The 6,000-nt window shown below is 51.0% G+C and overlaps 1 long non-coding RNA gene across 1 annotated transcript in view; it reads left to right on the top strand.

Annotated features, from left to right (window-relative positions):
* Nucleotides 1-5,542: 5,542 nt before the first annotated feature.
* LOC144287686 (uncharacterized) overlaps nt 5,543-6,000 on the top strand; it is a 595,958-nt gene continuing 595,500 nt past the window's right edge. The window contains exon 1 of the long non-coding RNA XR_013355429.1: nt 5,543-5,762. This is a non-coding gene — a long non-coding RNA (uncharacterized LOC144287686). The remainder of the gene's footprint in view (nt 5,763-6,000) is intronic.

The following is a 6,000-nucleotide window of genomic DNA, read 5'->3' as shown; positions in this document are numbered from 1 at the left end:
CTCATGGGTTTTCTATGGTCAGCCTGGCTCACGGGGTGGCTTTGACTTGGGGGTAATATTGTGGTTTCTATAAGAGGAAGCATGTGTGCATTTCGGAGCCCCGTCGTCTGCTTGCGGGACTGTTCCTGTCACGCTTCCACTAACCAGTGGTAATGCTGGGCTCTCCACCGCCCTCGGTGTCCGCAAGCCCCTTGCCCTCTCTCTGGCCTTTGGGAGAAGCTCTGGTTCTCACACATGTCCCCATTCTCCCTCCTGGGAGACGCTTTGTTCTATCTGACCCCCTCTGCCCTGCTCTGGACGTGCTAGCTGGTCGTGCAAAGTGGACTTGTTCTCAGAGATCAGGAGATTCTGGACTCAGGCTGACCCTCAGGTCGGGTGGATCCAAGGTGGTCACATTAGCCCGCCTGTCCCACACCTCGGTCTGGAGGACGGTGATGTTCCACCGATAACCTGGAGCACGTACTGCTGCTTCCGGCAGAAGACCCGAGGCTCAGCAGGTTCTGCACTCCTGCTGCCCTGGGTGGACTAGGTGAGGACGCAGAGCTGAGCATCGCTGCTGGGGCTCTGTCCACGGGACAGGGAGACGCGCCATGCCACGAGGGAACCACGCAGGTACTTCCACTGTTGAGGACACTGGCCGTGGCTGTGTGGAGGCTGCATAGCAGCTGGAGTCAAGGCCAGTTCCCCTTTGCCCCCATCCACCCCGCTCCGGGAAATCCTGGGCCCGACTGGCCAGCTCCCACCTGTTCTTGCCTCTGAGGCAGGTGACCCTGGCCTGAATGAAGCCACAATCAAAGACACTGGCTGTGTCTCATCCCCCCGATGCCAGTGGGCACCACTTGCTCCAGATTGCTGTTCCCTTGCCGTCAGCCCCTGCAGCCTCCTGTCCTCCGCTTGACTAATGGCCCTTCCTCCTGGTTTGGCTGGCTCCTTCCCTGGTGGGGCTGCCCACCCCTGATCCCTTGGGCAGTCCCCCCCAACCTGGACGTGGCCCTCATGACGAGCTCTCAGGAACACCACCCTTTGGGCTTTAACTGAGACACAGGCAGCCTGCATAGGATCCAAATCCTGGCGAGACTTTACAGGATGCCCCTGGGATGATGGTGGGGAAGGAGTATGAGGTGATCAGGCCCTTCCCTTGTTATAACCCGAGTACCACTTAGCCTTTGGCTTGCACAGTTCAGATAGGTGTAAACTTATAAAGGCTATTCTAGTACCACCAAGTCTGGAGGGAGCATGTGGCTTAGTGACACCCCGGTCCATGGCTCTGGGTTCTCACACTTACCAGGAGAGGCCTTATTGGGACGATTTGCTTATCCTGAGCTGGACTATGGTCCTGTCGGCATGGAGTGTGGGCACCATGCCTGCCTGTACCCTCTGATCTGTGGAAGGATGCCTCAGGAATGTGCATCAAAGGTGCAGGCAGGTGCTGTGGGGGAGTGAAGGGGGTGATGGGGACTTCTAAGCCAGGGCCTTACCCCTGAGCAGGTTGTGGGGTGGGTCCTTTGGGAATCCCACAGCTGCCACTTGTCAGCAGTACTGCTAACCCTCCATGCTCAGATCCCCATCTCTGAAATGGGGAGAACCATAGCACCTGCTCTGTAGAGTGGCTGTGGGAGCTGTGGGTTCAGACACATAAGGCTCCTACAGCACAGGGTGCCCAGATACCCTGGGACGGCCTTTGGGTGTGTCTGGGAGGGAGTTTCTGGATGAGATGAGAGTTTGAATTGTGGGGCGAGTAGGTGGGTTGCCCTCCCCAGGGTCTGACTAGAGCACATAGGAGGGCAAGTTGAATCTTCTCTATGCCTGACAGTGGAGCCGGGACATGGACTTTGCCCTGCCTCAGCCCTCCTGGGTCCCAGGGCTTGGACCTGTACCACAGGCTCTCCTCAGCTCCAGCTTGCAGGGGGCAGGCGGAGGACCTCAGCCTCCAGAGTCATGTGAGCTAATACCTGATAAATCTCTCTGTATCTCTGTCCTATTGGTCCTGAAGGACCTTGACCATTCTCACTAGGGGTCATCTCTGGGAGTGGTGAGTATCACTGTGTCATGAGTGACCTTAGCTCCCGCTCACCTGTCAGGCCTCGGCAGCCACACTCCATTTCAGACAAGATGTGACAAGAATGACCACCAAGACGGGATGTGCTAGCATGTGTTTCCATTTAGTCTCCAGCCCCATAGCTATCACAGAGGCCGGTCCTCATCGTTATGCCCATGGTGTGACCTGGAGGAGGGGCATGCAGGACAGGGGACATAGGCAACTGGCCTTGGCTCAGCCAGGCTAAGTCTGAAGGTGCCGATGGGGCAGGCCCTTACACAGGAGAAGACAGGCTGGGAGAAGTACTCCCAAGGCAAAACGGCTCCTACACAGACTTGTCCACTTGAGCTACCTCTGCTCTTTCTGCCCTCAGCCCCCTGTTACTGAAAGCCCCAAGCTAGGCCAGCTTTGCTGGCATGCCCAGAGAGGGCTGCAAAGCTACCATGCACCTAGTAGATGGTGTAGGGGTCTGGGCTCACACGCTGCCCTACTGAGGTGAAGTGAAAATGCATTGGCCTTTGCCCCCAGGACCTGGCACAAAAATCCTAAAACCCTAGGAAGATCCTTTGTTATTTATAACAAGCCTTTTTGCCACACCGGAGTTTAGTCTAGTCGCTGATTCCTGCCCCAGGAAGCAATCACTATGTAGAAGGGTTAGGACTTCAGCTTCCCCTCTGAACTCCTGGGAGGGCAGGAGGACTGGAGATTGAGTTCAATCAAACTCCAGATAAAATCCCTGGACCCCTGAGGCTCCGAGAGCTTCCCGGCAGTGGGCACATTGATGGTTTAGGAGGGTGGCCTGTGTGGAGAGAGCACGGAAGCTCTGCGCCCACCCTCTCCCCAGACTTTGCCACCATGGTTACCTTTTCATCTGGTTATTATTTGTATCCTTTATAAACCGAGTAATCCTATAAATAGTGTTTCCCTGAGTTATATGAGTTGTTCTAGCAGATTACTGAACCTGAAGGAAACTCCAAATTTGTACCTAGCTGAACAGAAGTGCTGATGATCTGGGGACCCGGAATTTGGGGGACTGGCTTCCAAGGGGGCTGGCCATTTTGTAGGATTGAACCGGTGGGCATGGGCCAACTGGATGGTTGGTATCAGAACTGGATTGAATAAGAAGACATGAAGTCATTTTGGGGGAATTACCATTAGATCATACTGGGAAACATCAGACTCCTCCATGGCTGGTGAATACCATGTATGTCCATCCAAAGCCTTGTGTGTCCACCTTACTGAAATAATGCTTGTCCCAGAACCCATCAGCAGGTCAAGCCAGGTGTTGCCTTGTAGCAGGAAGGCTCCTGAGGGTGTGAGTGGAAGTGGGTCACTCAGTGTCATTCTGCAGGTGGTTTAAATGCATTTTATGGGTGAGAGGTAGGGCGAGGGCAGATCCAGTGCACATTTAGGGCATGGTTTTCCCTTCAGGTTGCAGATAGGTGTAGCCGGTGTATGTACTTGATCCTATAGCCACACTGTGTCCCAAGTACCACCAGAAGGCTTGAAAAACAGTGTCCATCACTGGAGCAATATCACTGGGCAAGTTTAGAAAATGCTTGTCAAAATCCAGAAGGATTTTAAATAGAAATTTCCTAAACGAGGTAATTTTACACTTTGGGTTGAGTGTGGCTCATTTCTTGCTGCTGTATATATGGAACTAGAGGCTGAAGTGGTTCCTCTGATCTGGACTCAAGTTTTCCGATGTGCATTTATTTTGAGAGCCTGTGAACCAGCTGCAAGGAGCTGGCTTCTCCCTCTTGATAACTGGAGGAGGAAATAAAAGAGAAGAGAGAAGGGGCAAGTACTCAATCAAATCACAGATTTAAAGCATCTAGGTCATAGTTTTGAAACATAAAGTAGAAGGAGATAAAAACTGGAATAATGAATAAAAAATGGAAGTGATTTTTATCCTGGTGTGATTTTTAGATGTGCTTCTTGAACAATGGATGAGTAACAAGTTTAATGACAGAGTCACATGTTTCATAAATGTCTAGTGATACCATCAGACTTTGAAAAAAATGTCTTCCCAAGGCAGCCCGGCTGCTTGGAGGAGACCATGAGGTATGTTTTGTCAAGCTCCAATGTTGGCATTAATATGGGTCGGTGTCAGCAAGGATGAAGGGGCTGCTCTGGGGACTGACTGGCAGGGACTCTACTGCTTGTGCTAACATGATTATTTTGTTTCTTTGGCCTCCTTAGTTGTAACTCTTGCAGGTTTGATTTTCTAGGGGGAGTGGGCTGGACTTTGCACAGAGGACTGAAATGTCAGGCCAAAGAGTAGGGCATTCTGAACCTCTTGAGGACCTGACCTGACTTTTAGGAGCCCAAACTATATGGTTATCGACTTCAGACAGTTGAAGAACTGCCTCTGTGCTAACACATTTTCTCATTGATCACTGCTTCTGCTCCTTTGCTTCCAAATGCTAAAAGGCAGGCAAAAGTGGACAGTTGCTTGGGTTTACATGTGCATGGATCTGGGGCGGGAGGCAGAACATCAAGTCCGAGTAACTGAAAGGAGTTCTAAATTGCTTGAAAATGCGAGAGCTCATAGTTTTCAAGATCCTTTATTTATTTTAAACATAAACAAATTCATAATGTTTGAATTCATGGTCATGTTCCCTAATTTTAATAATTTTTGGCATTTGCCCTTAGTCTACATGAGGTGCAACATTCAAGATTTTGTCTTTCTTTTTTTTTTTTTTTTTGATTTTGTCTTTCTTGTTACTAGTCCATCCATACTGTCTGAAGGCAGGTCATGCTAGTTTTTTGTTTTTTGTTTTTTTTTTTTTTTTTTACTGAGAAGCTATTATGTGCCAGACTGCAAATCCAAAGACAAGTGAGCAGGGCTCCTGGTAACTCCCAGAGTTTATAGTTTGACCAGGAGGCTTAGCCAGTTGTCCCACAAGCAAGCCATGAGTCAGTCTGGTCAGATCGTTCTGGCTTTGTGGACAAAACAACAGCTTGGAAGAAAGCTTCCTTTCGTTTTCAGTGGTCCCTTTGTATTTATCCTGAACATAAAGTCATTATGAGGGGGTGCATGTCTCATCTATTTTGTGCATTCCTTTGTCCCTTCAAGTTAAGTGTTATTAAAGGCCATGAACATCCTTACTCCTGAGTTAAGCCTCCCTGAGCACTCTGAGGGCATCCTGTGAGCCGAGCTGGCTACCTGGCTGATGGCCAGCCAACGCAGGTGGGTGGGTCCCTGCTGCCAGGTGAGGGGTGAGCTGTAGCTCCCCAGGGGAGGCTCATCTGAAGACCCTGTCATTTACCTGTTGTGCATGGTGCTTCCGGTCAATACTGGTCAACTTCTCTAGGTCATTTGGACCTTATCTGCTCAACTGGGAGCTGTGTTTTTCTAGCTGGAGGAGTAGGGGCCGCCTGTGGCAGTGAGTTAAGAAGACAGATTTCCAGGACCTCATGACAGGGTGGACACAGGTACTCCCCCAGTGACTGTGACATCAGCAAGGCCCACATTTTCAACAGTTGCCCCTCTGTTTGGTGAGCCCCCAGGCCCCCCAGGCTGACTGGCTCCCCGCGACTCCTACTGCCTAAAACTATCATCCTGCTGTACTCAGAGTGGCCAGTCCTTCACCAGCCTCGAGTGTCACCTTTCCGTGGGACATAGGCTTGTGTTCCCCAAAGCGTGGCCCACATCTCTGCTCTCACTGCATCCTTCCAGTCGGCTCCTGTCCTGCTGCCTGCAGATGCCAGCTAGTAAACAGTAGGTGTTTACCAGTGCTTATTGGTTGATTGATAATGCCACATCTCTTTTCCTCTCTTTGCCTTGGTCTTAGTCAGCTTGGGCTGCCAGAGCGAAATACCATGACCTGGGCAGTGTCTGTAAGAGATGTTAACTCACAATACTGGAGGGTGGAAGTCTGCTGTCAGGGTGCGGGCAAGGCCAGTGTCTGGGGAGAGCATGTCTCCTGGCCTGCATACAACTTCTCCTCGGTGCACAT

This window comes from Canis aureus, chromosome 17 (assembly GCF_053574225.1).
Source record: "Canis aureus isolate CA01 chromosome 17, VMU_Caureus_v.1.0, whole genome shotgun sequence".
NCBI classification, from domain to species: domain Eukaryota; kingdom Metazoa; phylum Chordata; class Mammalia; order Carnivora; family Canidae; genus Canis; species Canis aureus.
Note: the sequence above shows the minus strand (reverse complement) of the source record. Positions and strands in the feature narration are given on the sequence as shown.